Source organism: Pezoporus occidentalis, unplaced genomic scaffold (genome assembly GCF_034315485.1).
Source record: "Pezoporus occidentalis ecotype Australia unplaced genomic scaffold, CSIRO_AGI_Poc_V1 ctg152, whole genome shotgun sequence".
NCBI classification, from domain to species: Eukaryota; Metazoa; Chordata; class Aves; order Psittaciformes; family Psittacidae; genus Pezoporus; species Pezoporus occidentalis.
Window position 1 is genome coordinate 627041 of NW_026913339.1, and position 22662 is coordinate 649702.

Below are 22662 nucleotides of genomic sequence, written 5' to 3' on the forward strand. Positions count from 1 at the left end.
GGCTTTGTTTGGGTCAGGAGCAAAGTAAGTGATGGGCATCTACGGGGTCTTTGCTCCCTGTCTACCTCTACCACAGGGGTCCCAAATGCCCCCCACCAACTAATTTATGGCTTATGCCTCAGTTTCCCTACTTCTCTGAGTCTTCTGAAGTGCCTACCCAAAGGCATAATCAGGCTTAATGGCTCATAATGTGATTGAAAAAATCTTAGAAAGTGCTATAGGACTGCAAGGTATTCCTGGTACCCAGCAAATATTTTCTTTTATGGCTGGTTAAACACTTAATGTTTAAGATATGGGGGGGTGGGGGGGTGGGGGGTGGTGAACACAAGTGTTAATAGCAGGTTCCTGTAGATTAGGTTTTCTGCTGTGGGTCTACTTTGAACTTCATTCCCATGTTTATTTAGCTGTGTGTATGTGTGCGCATGGCCCTGCATGCAGCAAAAGGCCAGGAGGCCCCAGCCCCTCCCTGAGGAAGCTCGGACAGAGGATCTGTGCAAATGTGCTTCCTCTTCCTTTCACTCCCCAGCCCTAAGGTCAAAGGATCTGGAAAATCCTCCTCCACCCTGTGACTTGATCTGACGATTGTAAGAGAACCTCGGTTCCCCCCGCGCCTTCCGCTCCCCACCCTTCCCTCTTGCAGCCCAGTAACCCTTTAAAGCCTTCTCCAGATTGATGCCTGTCAATCCTGTCCTCTGAGGATAGACACGGCGGTGCTGGTGCTTGTGTTTTTACAAGCTGAGCAGCCCTGGGTTTCCCAGGTGGTAGGCTTTCTGTGACCCTCATGGGCCAAGGCAACATGTGAAAACACTGCCTCAAAGATTTTTCAGGAGCATTGCTTCCTGCTCCCAGCCAGACAAGAGTCAAGACTGGAAAACGCATCAATTATTAACTCAGTTGAAAAGAGTTAACTGCTTTTTTATTTATTTCTTTTTTTTTTTTTTTTTTTTTTTCATTCTTAATCTCAGTTGTTTGGACTCAGGTCAGCCAAGTCAGGAATTCCTGCCTTTAGCTTCCAGCTCAGCTGCGGTGTAAGGGGCCCCCATGGCTGCTGGCGGCACCGTGGCTGGTGCTGGTGGCCAGCAGAGGCAGGACCACTGGGGCTGTGAGGAGGCTGGATCAGGGGTGCTGATTTGGATGGAGCTCTCCCACTGGGGTGCTTTCCCACAGTTGCTGGTACTACCCTGAAACAACCACTTTGAGGGCTCTTAGAAAAGCCCTCGGGGACCTCCAGGTGGAAATCACAGGGAAAGGGACAGTTGGCCAGAGGAGTGTCTCCATGCCCACAGCGTGTGTCCAAGATGGATGCCAGGCAAAACCATGAGCAGCCTCTGCACCTTTTTACCACCTGCATCTCTGTCCACTGCCCCTCTGCTGCAGTGCAAAGGGGGTGGCAGCTGCATTTCAGCTCAGGGAATCACAGAATCATAGAATAGTTAGGGTTGGAAAGGACCTTAAGATCATCAAGTTCCACCCCCCCTGCCATGGGCAGGGACACCTCACACTAAACCATGTCACCCAAGGCTCTGTGCAGCCTGGCCTTGAACACCGTCAGAGATGGAGCATTTGCCACTTCTTTGGGCAACCCATTCCAATGCCTCACCACCCTCACAGTAAAGAATTTCTGCCTTATATCTAATCTAAACTTCCTCTGTTTATGTTTGAATCCATTACCCTTTGTCTTAGCACTACAGTCCCTGGTGAAGACAAGGTGAAAGCCCTTTTGCCCCATGCTATGCAGCCACAGCATGGCCCACCCCACCTTGGAGGAATCATGCATTAGCCTTCTTTGGGCTGGAGATGTCTGAGGGAAACCCACTTCCCCCTGCCAAATCAACTGTAATTTGAGTTGTTCTCATATGCTTGCTGGCTCCTGAGCCTTTTAGTCACATTGGGATCTAGAAAGTGACTTTTTCCTTTCAATGAAAAGCACAATTTCCACAAAGAAGAGCTGAGGTGCTGGGACAGACACCCCAGCCATCAGTAGACAGTACAAGCATGGACACAAAACACGTCCCAGCCCAGAGGCCTGCACTGTGGTTCAAGATGGTGACTGCCCGCCTCAAACTGTGGCCGTAGGCTCGCTGAGGAGAGTGAGGCTGATTCACAGCCCAGCATGCCCATTCCTGCCACCCAAAGCTCTGAGTGCCATGGGGCTTTTGGACTGCAAATACCCCAGTGCTTGTCCTTGGCTGCCATTTTCAATGTAATTCCAGTAGAATAGGTTGCCCAGCTTCCTGGTGGAGGGAAACACACAGGAGCCCCACTCACACTGCAGCCTGCAGGGCCTCGCCTCCTTCCCCCTGTCCTCTGGAGATGTGGCCTCACATCCCTTCTCACAGCTGCCTGCCTGCAGGAAGAGACCTCGCAGCAGCAACATGATCACTGGCTACTGGTTAAGGTCACAGATTCACCCCTGTCACCTGGATAGCCAGGGCAGCTCTGCCTGCCCTTGAAGCAGCCAGGATTGCAGGAGGGATGCTGGAGACAGGATGGCATGGTGTGCCTCCAATGACAGCCTTTGTGCCTTCTTGGCTCCTTTCAGTGAGCAGAGGACCATACCCCTCTAGGATGTGACAAGGAAGGTGGCAGTGTCCCACCTCCTACTCGTGGGTGGACAGTTGACCCAGCATTTCCCAGTGATGCTAAATGCTCTTCCAGACTGAAAGTACACCCTCAAACCTGATTATTTCATATTAATCTAAATGATTTTTAATCCAAATGATTTTTAAGGAATCGTTTATTAACATTTGTTGCTTTTGTACACTTGGCCTCCTTAAAAGGAGCGGAAGGTACTCCCCAAAGACCAAATGCAATGTGCACCTCCATTTCTCCACTCAGTCTAGACAGAGCAAACATTTTAGGTTCTATCAGTGTTTGTGGTCTGCAATTAGAGCAGCTGAGACAGATACAGGTTAGTCTAGTTCTTCTGTAGAGTGATTTATTATGGACAGGCAGGCCAGGGGCTGCACACTGCAGCAATACATCTGACACACAGAATAAGTGTTTTCTAATATTAGCATTGACCCAGGCAAATTACACAGAGATGCCTGCATAATTATGCCTCTTTGAAAGGCCTTTCAGTAAACATATATACATATAAAGTGTCTCTCAGTTACAGAACTCAGTGTTTAGGGCCTTACTCCACTCCATTTACACTAAGGTGCTATTACTCTTCTGTGGAAGTGAAACTATACAGCAATTCAGCCCGGGGAAAACCACAGGTGTTTGTGTCCTGCAACAAACATTTCTGGGTGCTACACTGGCGTTTGTAGAGGTAAGCACAAAATGAGTTACCATGGGGCCACAAACCTAGCTATAAATATATGCACAAATTTCATGTTTCCTGAAGCAGGAACTGCTATTTATTGTGTACAGCACCTGACAGACACAATGTAGTCTTGACCTGGTTAGGGTTCCTGTGCTGTCCTGCAGTGAAGTGGTACATAAAATAGCAATCATGATATTTTCTCCTTCTGCTCAGTGTTATTCCTAGGGTATTTTTGTTTAGAGGGTCTAATTAGCTAACTTGCTACTGAATGAAGAGGCTTTAGGAGAAGGCATGGTTTTGCCATTTTGTGAATCCTATCTACTTCAAAACAGGGCATGGGTTTCTTGAAATTCTGTGAGAAACAAACCCGTGTTTTCTACAATAGTAATGAATTCTGCACAGTGTAAAAGGTCATGTAAAAAGCAGCAGGAGGACAGGATGCTGGGACAAAACACTGAGCAGATTGACTCCCTAAATTAACTTTTTTTTCTCCCTTTTTTTTTACTTTCCCTGGGACTTTGTGGAATAACAGCATCTTGTGCTAGACAAAGGAAACAAAAGAGCATTAAGCACAGGTATGCTGCAAACACAGTAGGCAAAATACTGGGACATTTCTAAAGAAACCAAAGAACCTAATGATGAATAAAGATTTAAGTGGAAACATACAATTCACCTTATCAGCAGCTTTACATTTTATTCATTGTCAAATATATTGGGAAGATATTAAGTGGGCAATTATATGTAAAAGCTGTCAAATATGGTCAACAAGAATGAAGTCACATGAGAAGCTTGTATGCGTCTATCCACGCAAGTATGAAGTAAGGTTATTATAGCTGCCTATATATTTCCGTATTCTGAAGAGACTGGATTAAATTCTTCTCTGCCACAATTTCATCACAATCTTCAGACATTTATTAAGCTCATGTTTGCCTGGAGTAAGTGCCTGAAAATTGAAGCTCCAATAACACTTCAATCCATGTATGAAAGATGTATGAAAGTTTGATTTAATAAATATAAGGGTAACAAATTCAAATGTCTGAGATGCTTGGAGAAAGTTTTAATTAAAGACAAGTTTAACTCACTGCAGCAGATAATTATTTGCACCAGGTGCTTGACTCACTAAGAAAAATCTATGGCAAGGCATAAGATGTCATGACATAGACTTTGAAAACCTTACTGAGTTTATGAGAAAGGCCTATATGCAATTTGTTGCTTTGCTTTACTAGCTGGGCACTTCTGCCTCTGCACTCAGCTGTCCCAGGCCAGAAGGAGCACTGGGACAGCTGGCAGTGAGACTTCCTCCCCAGGTCCTTGTCCGCTCAGTGGTGGGAGTAACTTACCTTACTGTCTAGCTGTACCTTCTGGCCAATGCAAGCGAGGCTCAGAGCCATTCCTTGCCTTTCCTTATCGTTCCACACACCAAGGAGATGTGTAAAGCATCCCTGATACCCCTGTCCATTCTTCTCTGTTAACCTCCTACTCCACAGGACTATTTCTAATTTCTTGCCTTGCTGTCACACTTGCTGTGCACACCCATTCATCCTCAGGTTCCTATGGGATAAAAGGAGGATTAAGTTACCTGATTTCTATTTCAGGCAAGAGTTTCAGAGCCCTTCCCTCTCCCGAGTCCCCAGAATCCTGCAGGGCTCTCCAAGGATAAGCCTTTTCAGAAGAGTGGAAGCAGAGAAGACTCCCATAGCAACAGCCCTCCTTCCTTCTATCTTTTTGTACCTCTTTGCATGAACCCTCTGGATTTTCATCTGCAGAATGGCAAAAAGATAAGCTTTGTCCCTTTCCTTTCCAACAGGCATTGGAAGGTTACCAAGAGGGCTGGGAGGCGTAAAAAGAATAAACACAAAGGAAAAAGAGAGAAAGCTGCAAGATAGAGAAATATATATAAAAGGAAGAAAATGATGAAATGATTAAGAGTGAAGAAGAAGAAGGTCCAGAAAGGAATCATGATCTTAAGTATCTGTGTATCTGAGGCTTCTACTTCCATGCTAATGTGCACTTCCTAGACTGACATAATTGTTCAGGAGCATTTAGTGCATAGAAACACTAATTCCAACCAGAACCCGTTGAAAGGATCACAGAACCCTCACCTTTTATGAAATGTGCTGAAATAGCTATATCCAAACTGTGGTTCCAGGGAACAAGGAGAAAAAGTCAGAACAGCGCGGTGGACTAGAACATGCTTCCACATTCTGCATTCTGCTTGGGATTGCTCCCCAAATACCTCCTACTGGGATAATTTAAAACTTTAAAGATCTATGACCAGTACATGCAAATCATGCCCTCCTTTGCTTTATCATCTTCCTCCCAACCTTCCTCTTAGCTCCTTGGGTCAAAAGGGCATAACTTCCTGTCTGCCTCCTAAAACCATAGTCTTATTTATTTTGAAACAAGAATGAGCTGAAAATGGATTTTATTTTTCAGATAGCTGAACATGAATTTGAATTAAACAGGAACAGAATTTGAGTGCTTTCATTAAAAAAAAAAGAAGGCAAGCAAAGTGCAGTATTCCCTCAGAATACTTGCAAAAAAGAAACAGATGTGAAGGAAATCTAAACGTGAATATAAAATAAAATCCAGACCTGTAAAACTTTTTTTTTTTTTTTGGCAAAGGAAGCCAGATTTATTGATATGTGCTCAAAATATGAAAACAACATATCTTAAAAAGTGAAAAATAAGGTGAAAATACAGCATCATAGGCATGAAAAAATCAATAAAAAGAACAAAGTGAGCAAGGATTTGCAGAAGCCATTTTTCACTGACATGACTTGAAGAGAGCAAACAAAATAATCCTAACTAGCCAAAGGAAATCTCTGAATCATATGTGAAAAAAAAACTAGAGGTGACTTCGAAAGATGACCTTTTATCTTCATCAAGAATTCGCTTGCTGAATTCTGGCCCTAACGAGGCTGTAGTATTATCTGCAGCTGATCATCATGCTGCTTAAAAGGTTGTTTGTTTATTTTTTATGAATCAGAGAATAAGGCTACTTTGAAGTTTCCAGATATTAACATCACATACACCCTACCACAGTGTGTGGGTTGTTTCCAAGCTTAAAGGTTTAGAAAATTGTACAACTGATCTGCTAAACATAAGATTCATCCCAATGAGATCTGTAAGTCAATCAATTTAACAAGTATAACATAAACTGTTTTTTTCTCACTATTTTAAGGAATAACAAAATAAAAGCCACACCTGAAAACCCACACAGAAAAAAAGTGGGGTTAGAAGCTTCATCCTTATCTGTTGAACACTTAGCACACACAGCTACAGTTCTTACTCCCAGTAGCAAATTAATCTTTATTCTCAGTGAACTTTGATGTTCAAAATACAGGCTCCCTCAAAAAATACCAAGTATGTCTCTGACTACAACCAGGGGTTTGGTTGTTACCCATTTTTCTTCTTCAGAATTTTAAGACATGTAAAATGTTACACACACAGGTACGGATTCTAATTCTTCAATGAATTTGGCACATCAGTACAGGGTCTTTCTGAAGCTTCTTAGGCAATGATGACAGGTCAAAGCAGCCATTTCTAAGTTTTTCCAGGTCCTACCTAACAGACCAATAATTCTCTGCATCCTCTAATGTTGGACCCAGTAGTGTACTGTATTCTCATACAGCAACACAATAAGTACAGAACAACCCTGTGCATAAGCATTAATGTTAGAGAACACACAATTTCTGTTGGGTGTATAAGCTCACAAACAGCTACATTTGAGGGTATAACTGCTGATTTGGGATATTAGTGTGTATATGGTGTAAGCTGTTAGATATAGCAGAACACAGTTCAAATCCTCTCCTCTCCTCTCCTCTCCTCTCCTCTCCTCTCCTCTCCTCTCCTCTCCTCTCCTCTCCTCTCCTCTCCTCACTTCTTCTTTAATGAATGTGCTCTTTGCTCTACAGCTCTTCAGTGTAGAACTTGTTCATGCTGCATACAAAAAAAAACAGAAATAACAGACTTAAATTATTTTTGCATCCTTTCCATCTTTGATATTTTCTCTTCTATACTCTGGAAGAATCCCATTCTTAGGTCACAAACAGCTGACTCTTTGTCATCTCCAGACAGTGTGAGTCTTGCTTGAAGTCACTCAAATAGCATATACCTGTTACAGTGACAGGATGATTGATATCTTACCAGCAGAGATTGCCCTACCCTTTCTAAGCAATTTAATTGAAAAGTTTAGCAGGTAATGCCAGAAGCCTGAACTTTGACACCTGAGTTTCCACTCCTTCCTCATGTAAGTACAAAAACATATTTTCCAGGCAAATGACCCCCCTTTTTCTCCGGACCTGAGAAAGGTGACAATTCAGTAATTTGCAGATCACTGAAAGATAATGTTCTCTTAAAGGTATAAAATATTCTCCTAGTTCAGCAAAGATCTTGGAACAGTTAAGTAAGTTCTCCATTCCTGAAGCAAAGAACCATTATCAATAACTGCTCATCACTTCACTTCCTGGCACCCTTGCCATGGCACCCATAACATCTCAGTTCCCTCTTTCACCCTACACAACAGTTACACAGAACTTTAAAGAAAAGTGATGAAACAACATGCATCTTGGAAAAAAGGCACAAACTTTGTTTTGATAGAGCTCCACGGAAATTAAGTTGTTTTGTGAGCAGAACAACTTATTAAAAAGGACTGAAATGCTACAATTCCAGATTTCCTTTTTGCCTAGAGGTCTCTAAGCTGGCAGACCTACCTTAAAAGAAGCTGGCAAAGCTGCAGTGAGGCAAGTCAGAGGTGATTAATGCTGGGAGAAAGACAGGCATCATAAAAGTTGCTGTTTCTTCTACTATACCACACATCCTCAAGGGCATCTGTTTCTAGATTATTAAATTAATCTTTAGCCTGTGATTCATTTTTGTTTCTTCACAAACTCCCTTGACAGCTGTTCTGCTCAACTGAGGAAAGCATTAGTCCCCAAAGGAACGTTTTTGCATGTGGGAGAGAAATGGAAGTGGGGACTGTGGAACCTGGAAAGGCAGATGCAGCCCTGTTCTAAATACAGCTTACTGCCATGTTTTAGTGATGTGGCTCTTGAGTGCATGGAGGTCTTGCAGACCATGATAATTGGGGAAGTACAGGGAAGAGAAAGGAAACCCTTTCAGCACCATGGTAAATGCCCAACTTGGTTACCTCCCACAGGAGACACAAGTCATGATCTGGCTTCACTGTTTTCAGAATTACGCAGAGCACTCATCTTTTTGCTGTGCTTTTACATCAATCAAATCCTCACAGAAACACTCATGTAGATTTTTTTTTTTTTTAATCTAATCAAATTATGAAACAGTTTTTCTGGGATGAAGAAATAATTGTTTGGAGTTGCTTGCAATGAGGTTTAAGTGAACAAAGACATCTGAAAATGAAGGCTCTGAAAGAGTTGCTAAACATTTAAGAAGTTGTTCTTTACCTTCAGTAAAAAGTCTTCCACTAGAGCATCCCCTGTTCACTGGCAGGAAGGTTGGAACTAGATGATCTTTAAGGTCCCTTCCAACCAAACCATTCTATGATTCTATGAAAAATGCACTAATGTAAGCATTAAATGAAACCAACCACCTGCATGTCTCGTATCTCTATTTTAACTAATGCTGGTTTGGGTACATAAAGGTTTCTGCTTGTCCTAGAGGAAAGTTTACAGTCCTAAAGGAGAGTTTACAGCCTTATGCATACATGTAATTGGGGAAACTAGTTCAGAAAGCCACTGGTTCAAAACTAACTGTCTGGCTGTGCAATGAGAGAACCCTCTAGAGACTGAAGCAAGCTCTTCACCAAGATGCTTGTTTATATTTTTTCCTCTATAAAACTCAGCTAAGACTGTCTTATGTAATATAGCTGATCAGAAATGTAACTGATAAATTAGGCTAAAGTACACATTTCTTTTGTTTTCATTGAGTTTTCACCTTGGTTTTAATAAATGTTGTTTTTGTTAAGATCACTAGCACACTCAATTTTACAATGATGCTCTCAAGGAGACTCCTGTAAGCTATGGGGGAAGATATTTTAAAAGTTTGCACTGCTTTTGAAGTTAATTCAGAGATCAGAACACAGTTATCTATACCTTCTGAAATGTGGTTTCATGAGGCTCTGATAGGTAAACCAAGATTATCAAGAGAACCAGGACCAAAGAAGAAAGATATAACCACACAGAAGCAGGTTGAAGACTATTATCTGTAACTGGTGTAACACTGACCTGCAAGACAGTCCAATCTTTCCTAGTAGCATCTTGTGTGTGTTGGACAAGAAGAGAAGAGTTTATATCTCTGTGAAGCTGTGGAAAATAATTTGTTCCAGAAAGGAAGAGATAATAAAGTCTGGCTTCATAATGGTTTTACATATTTTGGCTATGTTTTTTGGTGCCTGATAAGAGCAAACTCCAGTTGACTCTAATCACATAATTAAGGTATTTATCACCATGTGGACTCACTTGTGTCCATGGCTTGTGGAGCTCAATTACCCTTCCTCCTGATGTAGCACTAACATTCCAAGAGCTGATTTTCCCAGAATTTTCATAGAACCTACAATAATGTTGGTTGGACTTTTGAGAGTATTTCTGTCAATTTGGCTGAAATGGGAAAGCTGGGTTACCTGCTATCAGGGAGAACTGGCAGACACCACACAAACACATCAAAGTGTGTAAGTACATCTACAGTCGCACAGATAAAGGTTCTCTCACCTCCGCTCACATAGTGTGGGATGACAAGACTCATTTCTGTAAAAAATGGGCTAAAGATTTTTCTGCCTCTTTGAAATTGGGAAGCCAATGTTTATTTCTGAAACATCAACAAGTGTCTGAAATTGTCCATAATTAACCCAGTAAAAGTTCAGAGGAACACCAATGGTTTGACTACAGTTCTGTTAATTTAGACATGAGAGAGCCTGGTCAGAACTGGAATTGGAGTCAAATCCATTGCCACAAAAGCAAAATGCTCTAACACAATCATAAATGTTTGTTACATGCAAAAGTGTATTTACCACTGCTAACTGTGATCTTGGAATTTGCCTAAAAAAGTGCACTCTCATCTCAATTTTCAGCATCATTGTAGCAGCTTTAAACACAGGGGATTTTCTTAGGGACCATTCTTTGTCTTGCGTTAGCCTTGTGCTAAGTTACTTATTATTAAAGAAATAATTTTTATAGAATTAAAGTCAGGCAAGAACATTACAATATAAATAGGTATGATAAAATGAAAGTTAAATTGACATATAATTCTTAATAAGTTTAGTAATCAGCAAAGGCACAAATTTTAAATAATGAATTTTGCTGGCTACATCCTTATTTTGTTCTTTATGCTATTTATTTCCTACAAGTCAGAACATTTCCCCTTATTCTGTTTGTCTGTTATATTTAGCACAAGAAGAAAGATATACAAGCCAATAAAATATATACCTTGTCAGAAAAGGTGAGGGGAAAATAAAAGGCTGATAACTCTAAGAAACTTTTAACTCAGCAGATCTCACTCTCACAGAGGGAGGAGTTTTGTTCTGTAAATGTAAATTTTAAATCATCTACTTCATATTATTTGGTAAGTATTTCAACAAATTGTCTGAAACGTGCATATTTTTATGTCTCTGCATTTTTGCATTATTTCAATTTCACATCCCTGTGGATAACTTACTATTTGACATACAGAGACCTCATTTGAAATGAATAATCAGTTTGTTTTCTGACCTCCCTGTCTACCAGACTACAGAATAATGCTCTTCCGTTTTGACCACCATCATGCCTTATTGCTATTGCTGAGGAAGAACTGTTAAATGTTCTGAATGAGAAACATACATATATACGTTTGTATTTAGATGTGTGTAGGCTTCCAACATACAGAGTTAAGTACAATGGTAAAAGCTCACACTGACTTCTCAGGAGAATGGTCCATTAACATTAACTAAGCTTTTAAAGACCTGTTCCTTTATTTTATTGTAAGTATTGGCTTTTAGAATGAATTAAAGCTGGAATTCAGATCAAAGGCCCTAACCGATTTCCTTATTTATTACTGGGAGTTAAGAAATTCCCTTACAATTCCCACAAGGATGCAGACAGAGTCTGGACAGACAGACAAGTGAAAAGTGGGAGCTAATGAATATTGCTCTAGTGTCAGACAGGTAAAGCACTCCCCTTTTCCTGTTAATTCAGTCGAAACAATGAAGAGAAAAACCCAACCCACTCTTGTCTTGTTTGGCTTAGACATGAACCCTTGATAAGACTCTGGAAAACAAGAAACTTTATGGTAGATTTTAGCTACTTTGGCTGAGAAACTTGTATATCATAAAAATGTAAAAATGGTGTACTCCTGCAACCAATGTAGTCAGCTTGATATGTTGTAGATAACAGAAAATTACTGAGATAAAGAATAATATTTTAAATTGAATATTACATGCTTTTCATTTCTCTACAGAAAGGATATCCCAGCAGGAAGGAGAAAGGTGGAGCACAATCCCTGTAGCATTTCTTGTTCTGCATTGTACAAAACTTTGTAGGGACACAGGAAGAGGATACGGAAGTTTCTACAGGAAAACGGAGATAAGTTCAAACGTAAATAACATCCAAAAAATTTACCATCAGCTTATAACATTTCCTTTTAAAAAGTTTAAAGACACTTATGTTACAGCATAGTTCGCTACACATTATTATGTGTACGTAGTTTTGCATCTTCTCTAGCAATAATATCTCAAAGCCATTTTTAACATGAATTATGCAAGCTATATTACATGGAGCAATGTAAGAAATAATCTATTTGGCATAGCATCCTCCTTTTAACAGAATGAGCAAGTATCAGACTAGCAAGTTGATACTGCAATCTGTGTAGGTCTTTGATGGAACTTGCTATTTAACCAAAGACTCCCTGAAAACCAGTTCCACAATAAATCCCTGATTGAAATCCACTGAAGTCGAAAGAAACTTGTCATAACCTCAACACTTTTACATAAGGGTGTAAGATCTTGCTTCAGCAAAGCTTAGGAATGTACTTAAATCTCGTGTTGCATGCAGCTGAACTGTGGATGAGAGGGTGATAGGCCAAAACTTCTCCTCACACATGGAGCAGCCATGCCTCACTGCATGATGTCAGTGGTGCGATACAGCCATGTTAGCTATTTCTATAGGTTTGTGGTTGCTGAATTTATTTTGTGTTAAGCACAACGTAAGAGCACATTGCTAACTTTTAAGAACTTGTTTAGTAAGTATGGACTTACTTAGGCTTGTTTTCATAGTCTTTTGCTAAGTCTGGTTATCCATAACCAGAGCCTAATTCTGGTTGTGAAGGAGCCTACAGTTTGTACAAAAAAAAGCTTTCAATGTAAATATGGCATCTCTTGATAACACCCAGTCAAGAGTGAACAACAGCCAATGCAATATACATATTACTGTAGTTTTGGCTGCACATCAGCAGTCTTCTTAGAACTGTAACTGTCACTAGTATGTGATAAAAAGGTATCAGGTGGGCAAATAGGTATCAGCTTTTCAACACGTATATTTAAGGCACAGGCAGGACACCATTCCTGATGCTGATAAAGCAAACCACTATATGAAAGATGAAATGGGAATTTTTGGAGTAACAAGATCAAGTTTGCATTGCAAGCCTATGTTACTTGATTTTTTTAGAGGGATCAAATGTTGTCACTTTTAAATGACTTAGATGTATCTCCTGAAAGCTTTTCATACTTGTAGTTTAAATGTACAGTGAAAAAAAACCCCTTTCATAGACGGTTGAAAACTGATTCCCCATTTCAGCTGTACTGAAGGCAGAATATAGATCTGAGGGATATCTGTGTCTTTAACATTAAGCACATAATCTGGGCAGTTGAGTTAGCTGAGGAGGCTTTCCAGGATCCCTGCGTAGTCAGCAGAGAGAAGTGGGCACCTCTGGATCACTCATTCCAGGGTCCTAACTTACATGCTTTGAATTGTTTTCTGAAGTCTCTCTCTGCTACCATTCACCAAGAAAAATGAGTGTATGTGCACATGTAAGGCAAAGGCATTATGACATATTCATTTTTCAACTTTTTTGTGTAATGTGAAATGCGACTTAGAAAAAGGATTTTCTAGCAAGCAGAAGGCAGCTACAATTATGCTGACAGAAGTAATTTCCCATGAGAAACACATAACACATGTACTTTCTGGTCTGCACCAGTCATTGGTTAATGGGTTAGTTTTGACTTTTAAAATGTAAAGATATTTTTAAGATTTACTTGATTTTCAAAAGTGCCTTTTATATGAGGTTTATAATCAAGGCTATAGAGGGTGAGAATAGGGGGGGCTTTAAGAAAACATAATATATATATAATATATGCATAATATAATATGATTTTATTAAAAAACACACATCAAGAACATGCATAATTAATTTGCAACTACAAACATGATAATACAATCATTGGAACATCATAATCAAATACATGGTAATCAGAAGAGAAAGGAATATTGTCATTTACACTTAACTGAAAATTGTTAAGTAGAAATGTGTCCTAAAGTTTGTGTCATACTGGGAAATATAAAAGCTATAAAGTCACATGTTGAAAATAAGATCATTCATCATTCAAAAATGTGAGAATTAGTGTGGGCTGAATAGAAGTGGCAGTGAGCTGTGCTCCATTTGACCAAAAGCACTTGAGAACAGTAAAAGTCGTTTAATTACGTTCAGATGCTACAGTGATATTTCGCAGTAGAAACACCTTAGTTAAGTTATATTTAGAGATTAGGTTAGAATAAAGTAGACAGATGGGAGACAGGGCAAAAAAAAAGAGAGACCAATAAAATGTAATTAAAGTTCTAGCTCAGACCTTTAATTAATTAGCTTGGAAAAGAAATTGCAGTAAAACTGATTGATGGATTTCAGAGAAGCACAGTGACCTCTGAAATAGTTAATCTTTCCAGTTAACTTAGTCCTCACAGTTATGCAAAGGTTCTTGGAATCCTCTTTCCCTGTTTTCATGGGCTGCTCATTTAGGTGCTACAGGCTCCTTCAACACACAGCAACACAGCATTCCTTAAATGACAAAAAATCATCGGCAATTACACTGCACACAGAAGGTAATTCCTTATAAATCTTTCATTAAGAATGCAAACCTAATGAAATTGTACACACAAGTGATGCTTTTACTTCCAACATGTTGGGTCATGTGCTTTCTTCCACAACATACAGGGAAAGCAAAACATTCCGGAAAGCAAAAATGCGCCAGAGGAAGAGGAGTGCAAAAGCAGTAATTTCCCCCAAACACTCCTTCCTGATCAAACACCACAGCCTTCCGGGGGTGGGTAGGGGAGAGGAAGAAATCCTTGAGGTCTCCAAAACATCATTCCCTTAAGACTGAGGGAAGATTTCTAATTGCAGCCCAGCAGTAATTCTCATTCACAGCCTGTCACAAGGGACTGCAACATGGTCCTGGAGGAAGACAGAAGTTCCTGGGAGGATGGAAGAGGCTCCCGCTTTCTTGCCAAGGTCATACCATCTGCACAGGATACTTGTTTCATGGTGTGAAGAAACACCCTTCTCCTGCTTCTAACAGAAAATAGTTGAGGTTAAAACTTGCAGAATTTCTTTGTTCCAGAAAGTGTGGCATGAGGTTTTGAACCTTCTGATGATGACATGCAATTGTTTTACTGACTCATCTGATCCAACTTTGAACAAGAGGTTTCTCAACATCAAACACAGTTCTGTTGATGTCTTCCATCTAAAAATTTTTCTAAAGCTCACAATTTTACTCCAGATAGCTCAGCAAAAACCCCAGGAAGAAATAATGCTTGTCAGGGAACAATGCGCAGTCGAGTTTCCGTGGGCTTACAGTCAGTGCTACACCCTGGAGGTAGCACTTTACAGTACTGCAGACAGCACTTTTCTTGCCAGTGGAGCTGGCTGTGAGATGAGATAAAACTGAGGACCTGACCACTTTGTGAGCAGTATGGATCCCCTGGGATTTTTTGCAATAATGAAGTTGTTGGCTCTGAAGCCCATGTTTGTCCAGCTACAGGAAAGTGTGAAAGAGAAAAGCCAAACCTGCTAAAGGAATATTCATCAATAGTGATGCAACATTTGCAAGGCATTTAAATAGTATGTTGTGAAGGGCAACCAAGAATCCTACGTGAATTAGGCCATCATTCCTACTTCTGTAATTAGTTTCTATATACCCACTTTCCAAAATCCCCTGGAAATCCCCCTGTAGCCTGGCAGGTGGTTATTCAAGCTAGAATTAGTAGAAAATAAGAGAGAAGAATGGTTACGAGTGATTCTCCCACAGGATCCATTGTGTTGGTTGTCATAAAGGCAGACACAAATCTGAAGCCTCTTTACTGCAGCGCCTGTCGTCTAGAAAGAAATACAAAGTGTTTAGAGAGGGTGAGACAATGTATACATTCATTAAATAGATTCATAATTAAAATATTAAATAAAACAACAATTATTTCCAACTGCTTTCAACTTTGTTCTTGATAATTACACATAATTATAAACATCTATGTACGTTTAAGGAAAACTGTGTGCTACAGAGTGACATTACAATTATTTAATTTAATTTAATAACTTAATTACAGTGGGACTCAAGGCTCAGGGTGAAATTACACAAAAACCTACACCAACACAGATATGAGCCTCAGCCTGAAGAGCTTAAACAGATCTCTGGAGCACAGCAAATTTGCCTTCATTTTTTTGTTTCCTTCTTTTAGAGTGGTTAATTACAGCAGCACATGAGATTTATGAACAATTTAAAAATATGGTAGAAACAATCTGAAAGGACAGACAAAGCCTGGTTTCTTAATTGATGTAATCTAATAAAAATTAGCCAGAATTACAGTCACTAAGCTCGGGAATGCTTTAGGGTGATTTTTTTCAACAGAAGGACAGGTTTATAAATACAGGCTCTTCTACAAACTCTACTATCCTTAGATAAACAGGACACAGGGACATCCTGGGTGCATATGTTTGTTCAAGGATTGCCTGAACCCACCGGATTAGGTCTTTCAGCAGCGGTAACCTGCCTTACTTGTTGAAGGGGAGCTGTCTCTAGTTACACTTAGTCCTTCATGAGTGCAACAGCTGTTGTCTGGACCAACTCTGAGCAATGAACAACAATTTCCAAAGTTAAAACCCCAAGTCTTCACAGCTTGGGGACAGGACTAGGGCTTTAGAAATAACAGTTTTAATGATAATATGTGCTGATGAATGGATGTGAATTGAGACACAGACATTGACTCTACCAACAAAATAACTAGCATTTTTATGACTATGTTAACAAACAGGTTTTCTGAGTGAAACTGCTTTTGCAGAAGAAAAAGGCTCTTATGCAATGCAAACCTGCAGTTTTCTTTACTCATCCTTTTGTACTTTTGTGTAAAATAATCCGTAAGGATAACTGTAAGTCTACATTAAATTAGCCAGGCAGATACCGCAGATGAGAGTTTCAGTAACCATTCTGTTAAGTACAGTGCTGTTATAAAGAACATGGATGTAATTTCAAAAAGTATTTTCCCAATGACATCCATAGTGCTAGAATCAGTAGCCCTGGCCAAGAGCTCCCATTTTCTTCCACATTCATCAGAGCTTTTGGAATTCCTCAGCATATCCTGATGGCTGTATTCCATTAAACAAGTTCTGCACTTTCTTCTCCAGCATCTATAAGGTAATATGAAGAGCTCTCATCTAGTGGTCATCCAGCCTCCAGCAGCTTGGTTTAGGTTTCTACCTCACTATCTAGACAAAAGTAAGGCTGGTGCTGTCAAAGAAATTCCAGTGCTGTCAACCAAGTTACAGCATAATAAATATCAGAAACATTTCAAGCTTTAAACACCTCTTTAAAGTGTTGTTTACTTTTTGTAAAAGAAAAGAAGTTATACTGTTTTTGAGAGTTTGTTCTCAGATCTCCACACCCACCAATAACCATTCAAGGCAACTCTGGAGTATCTCTGCTTCATCTCTTGTTCACAAAATCAATGAACATTAAACGTGAAAGACCAATGCTGGTACCCCCAGCTGTCAGTCAAACGTGGTATATCAGCGCCATAAGAGCTCCTCTGTCTGCCCTAGTTTTGCAAATCTGGGTCTTCAGTTGTAGTTCACAAACAAAGATTGATTCCTGTGTCCTAACACTTCCAGCAAGGACTTTGTCCACTGTGTTTTGATCTAGGAAATACACTGTCTCAAATTAAGCATTTTAATGATTCTGTATTTGGGAAACACAAAATGAGGATTTAGCAGACCTCACATCTACATTCTAAAATTCAGAGTGACTTCTAAAAGGAATTATTTCAGGAAAGTTACAAAGTTACTGCACCAGTACCGTATTCTTGCTCCTTCATGTTAGAAAGCAAGAAGGAAGAACCCTGATGGACTTCCACAAGGGACCTGCAATTTGCTCACCACCAGCTGTTCAGATGCTACTGACTAATGCTCAGGGGCCAACTGTGACGACCTTTTTAATTCCATCAGAGCATGCTTTCATTCCCAGTGACACCGTAAGCAAAATCCCAATGGAGTGATGAAAAAAAAATCATTGCTTCTGTGCCAATGCATGTCAAGAACATCCTGAACTGCAGTTATTGGGCTGGATTGATAAATCTTGTGACTGTTAAATAGCTGTGCAGTAACGACTTTAAATCGTTATGCATTGAACATCACTGATGCATTGGTCAGAGAGAAGATAATGTCACTCACTCTGAGAATTTCCAAATGAAGTTAGAAATAGTACAATGCAGATCTATGAGACACAAGTGAAGACACAAAGGATGCAAACTCAAAATACTGGAAATGTGTGCCCTTCAATAAATCCAAACCAACACTTTTATTCTGAGGTCTACAACTTGAGGGTCAGAACCTAAATCCCAATTATCCAGCTGGCACTGCCTGGTCTGTCTCTGAGGTATGATGTGAAGCTGGATGACCTGGCTTGAATTTGATTATTTGAGAACCCCTTGACTTTCAATCTATGTTGTGCAATGGGGCACTGTTTCTGTATTTAGCCACCTGCATGAGGTGCAGCTCCGGAAGGTGGCCAGCGCATCCAGCAAGATCCCACACACCACCAGCCCTTCAACCTCCACTGACCTGAAGTGGAGGCACCCAACACCTTGCTTCACCAGCATCTGAGCCCCCAGCGTGGTGGCACAAGAACAGACACCTTTACCAAGGCCAATGCCTCCCTGAGGCCCCTCCTGATGCTCTGGGAGGACAAAGCACTGCTTGTAAGCATCTCATACCCATATCCCAGCTGTCACCTGGGGATAAAATGCGTGGTAGATGTGCCAACCCTGGAGACATCCAAGGCCAGGCTGGACGTGGTTCTGAGCAACCTGATCTAGTTGAAGACATCCCTGCTCACTGCAGGGGAGTTCGACTAGAGGACCTTTGAAGGTACCTTCTAACCCAAGCTATTCCATGATTCTACGCTTTTGGGAAAGCACTGGGACGAGCGGGAAGGCGAGACGCACCGGTGGGCCAAGCGCTGGTCTGTCGGGAAGCTCCTCCCCAGGGGTGTAGCACAGGAAGAGGTGGAGGTCGGGGGAGCCGGCGGAGCTCCCTGAGAGCCTGTGGAGTTACCGTTACCCGTTTTACTATGTGTGTGTCTTATATTACAGCCATGCTGCACATCAGTGGCCAGAGCGAGGGGAGAGGGGAGGAAAAGCCTGTTTACACAGACTGCAAACCGCCTGGGGAATAATGCAGGAAAGGAAGTGAGCCGGCTCTCTGTCTGACTGCTCTGACTTCCTGCTCGCTCTCTCACACGGGCACACACGCACACACACACACACACACACACCCGGCCGAAGGGAAAAAAAAGGAGAAAAAAAAAAAAGGAGGAAAAAAAAAGTAAAATCAGGATCTCATTACAAGAGCAACAAAGCGTTTGCAGAAGACTGTCAGCATGGAGAACCGGGGGATTTTACCCGGCTCCCTCTAAACTACCAGGAGAGAGCGGAGAAGTCCCTCAGCCGCTGGGTAGGTACAAGTGCTGCTGCGCCTGCCCCGACTCCCGCGAAGTTTCGGGGTCTGCGGGGAGGGGAGTGAAGGGGAGGCCGGCGGCTGCCGCGGGGTTCGGTGCACCCCTCGACGGCGGGGAAGCGGTGCTGGCGGTGAGCAGCGCCGAGGGGCAGCGTGGAGCCCCACACTGGGCCGGGGGTCCCGGGGGTCCTGCCCTGGGGTCGGGCCCGGCCAGCGCTGCCGTGGTGGGGGCAGGGGGTGGCGGTCAGGGAGCGGCGGGTGGAGGGCGCTGGAAGGGGGGGTTCTGCTGCCTCAGGGGGCCCCGCCAGCCCCCGGGAGCGGCGGGTGTAGGTGAGAAGACGGAGCGTGTGTTGGGGAGCAGGCACGGGAGGGGTCGGGGTGTGAGGAGAGGCTGGGGGGGGGGTGGGTGTGTGCAGCCTGACAGGGAGCAGCGAGTCGGGGGGAGCCCCGGGACCCCCGCCGCCCGCAGCTCCCTCAGCGGTGCCGGGTCGTGTCCGGCTGCCGGGGCCGCGCGGGCCTGCCCGGAGCGAGCAGCTTCGTGATAGCGGCGTTTGGGGCGGCGGGGGCCGCCCGGGTGCCGGTCAGGACTGCGGGAGCGCCGTGGGGTCCCCGGCGCCGAGTGGGGCTGGGGGGAATGGAGAAAGGGGAGGGAGGGAGGGTAATGTTCCTGCAGAAACTGCAGAAGGGGCTTTAAAAAAAAAGGGGGGGGGGGGGAGGGAAGTGTCGGGAGAGTTTCTGGCTTGTCTGGAAACAGCAAGACTAATTGCCATGCGCTTCCGGTTTGAAACTGGCAGCAGACAACATCTTGAAAATGAGTCACTGCAGCTCACAAAGAAACTCTGTGGTTTTCTCCCTCTCAGGTTTATGTATTTGCTCCTTTTTACAGTTTCCTTTGTAGTCTTCTGCATTCTGCCCGGCCCTCCCCCTCCCCGCTTTTCTTAGCCAGCCCCTGCCCCAAGACCCCTTGGCCGATGTGGAGAGTTTCCACGAATAACCGAAAAAAAACACTAAAAATGTTTGTAAGGAAAGGAAAAAAAAAAAAAGAAAAAAGAGCTAGAGAAAGGGAGAGAAAGTGGAGTTGTTTTTGGATCCAGCTTTGCTGAAGGTTAGAGGGACTCTGATGCTGCAGGGGGAAAAAGTTCCCTGAATTTTCCACTGGCTGCAGGAAGAGAGCCCATTTAGTCATGGCTAAGTAATGTCTGCACACACACCAACTAATCTCATTAGGAGTTTCCGTTCCCTAACACAGGAGGGTTTTGTGAAGCCCTGTCAGCCTTTCTAACATTGCAGTTGAAAGGGAGACAAGTTACATCTTTATTTACTTAGGGGTATAGTGCTAACATAAGTTTATGCAATGCAGCATCTTTTGGGTCATGACTCCAAAAGTCAGGTTTCATTTAATTTCAAGCAGAAAGTCGTGGTTCATCTCCTATTTTGCTCATTCAGACTTTTCAATTATTTCTGATAAGGTAGTAGTTTATGCATAAATAGAGTGAAGTGCAGAAAGGAGGTGCACAGAAAACTACTGTAAGCATATTCTGTGCATCTGTGACAGTTGCATGTAATTGCATGATTAAAAAGCTTGTCCCAAGATACAGAGGTGATGGGCATGTTTGAAAAGTATATTCACTTGTGTAACCTTCCTGTATTGGTGCTTTTGCGTATCTGATTTTCAGGTGATTTTGTAAACACCATTTTTGACTTGGTGGTTTGTGTATTATTTCGTGATGATTTATTTTCATAGTGGTCACAAAAGAAGTCTGTGTTCTGAGACAAGGAGGCACAAAAGTACAACATGTAATCAGTTCTAAGTAACGTTAAGTTTGATGGCTTTGTAACGGAAAATAACTGCGATGCTTGGAGGTAGTTGACATAGTTTCAGGGCCTCAGAGCCTCAGTACAAAATGTGTGAGAAAAGCAGAATAGAAGGACAGGACCTGGGGATGGGGAGTATCCCGGACTAGCAGATGTCCAGGATGAGAGCAGTTAAACTAACTGATAAGTAGAAGGCCAGGATGATTGCTATGTTATTAATTATTATTATTAATGTTAATTAAGCTTGTTGGGAAAAGTAAGCGACCTTTAAAGACCACCACATTTTTGTATGCATGCCGGAAACCTTTTGGAAAATGATGTAATATGCTCAGTAACCATATAAGGATGACCTGTATAGCAATTCGGGGACACACGTTAGAAGGAGCTATCCCCCGTGTCTCCCAGTGCTGCAATAAAGAATACCTGCTTGTCAACTTGAAACTGTTGGCAAGTTTGTTCCTGGAGTTTTCTCCAAACCAGTTCAGAATGAGAAAGATTTTTGTCATGCACCACTGATCTTTAAATTTAAATTAGAAGTTAACAATTTTTTGCAAACAAAAAAGTCTGGACCAAACAAAGAAAAGGGAGTCTTGCTTATTAAGTGGGTTTTATCTTAAGGAAATGTCAAAAAATGGGCATAAAATTGCATGTAATAGGAAGTAGCACTTAGCTACTTACTTGAATTATAATGTGGTAACATTAAACTAGCAAATACTATGAAGAAAAGTAGTACTTGGATGGAGAACTAATTGCAGTGTACCACGTGTATGCCTTTGAGGATCTTCAGTGTTTCCCGTACTTCGTATGTCCAAGCTGCGCAGAAAAGTTCATTAACGTCACTTTACAGAGGATGTTTACTAGTGGATCAGTGACACAATCTCCAGACACAGATACCTCTTGATTTCCTAGTTAGATGGAGAAGAATTTTTAGAACAATGCGTAAACCAGAAAATGCTTAAGTTCTGTTTCAATCAAATGCGGTCATTGGGTAGTGAGAGCCATTTTCCGGTTCTGAAGTTTTATTTCTTTTGTCAAATTCTAAATTTTAGAGAGGTTTCTAATTGGGTGTGATGTTCAGAAATGTGCTGAGTGTGTTATGGAATAGTGTGGCGTACAACACCAAAACTCTCAGTGAAGAGCCCTTCCTAGCTCATGTTATCTCTCTTAGAAATACGGACATAAATTGCCCACTTATTGCATTAAATATTGCTGGAATTTTGGTGTGCCGTCTACCGAATCACTGTAGGTGAAGCACACACTTTCACACACACAGTTATATGTATGGTCTATCTACACTACATAAATTTCATATATTGCATTCACTCAGCATAAGTAAAACCATCTTGATGTCCTCATAGAAAAAAAGATGATGTAGTAATGTACTGCTTGTGTGTTCTGTATATTCGAAAAAGTGCATGAGAAGCAATCCATAGATATGTTAAAAATGCAACATTTCTGTTTGAAACAAAAAGAAAAAAAAATCCAGATATCAAGTAGTGCATGATGTTTCCACTCAGATAATAAAAGTGTCTTAAAGGTGTTTCCACCGTAAGTATGATTTTGTTCTTTTAACTGCTTTAATTTAAAAAAATACAATAGTGTGTGAGAAGAATACATAGTATCTGCTAAGGGATGAGATA

The 22662-nt window shown here is 41.6% G+C and overlaps 1 protein-coding gene and 1 long non-coding RNA gene across 2 annotated transcripts in view; both read left to right on the forward strand.

Moving 5' to 3' along the window:
* The first annotated feature begins 651 nt into the window (after positions 1-651).
* LOC134159878 (uncharacterized) lies at positions 652-12009 on the forward strand. Its single transcript, XR_009963340.1, has 2 exons — positions 652-758; positions 11678-12009. It is a non-coding gene; the product is annotated as an uncharacterized LOC134159878 (long non-coding RNA).
* A 6726-nt stretch (positions 12010-18735) lies between these two features.
* ELK3 (ETS transcription factor ELK3) overlaps positions 18736-22662 on the forward strand; it is a 40139-nt gene continuing 36212 nt past the window's right edge. Inside the window, exon 1 of the mRNA XM_062611325.1 lies at positions 18736-19204. The gene's annotated coding sequence lies outside the window, so the exon portion shown is untranslated. The remainder of the gene's footprint in view (positions 19205-22662) is intronic.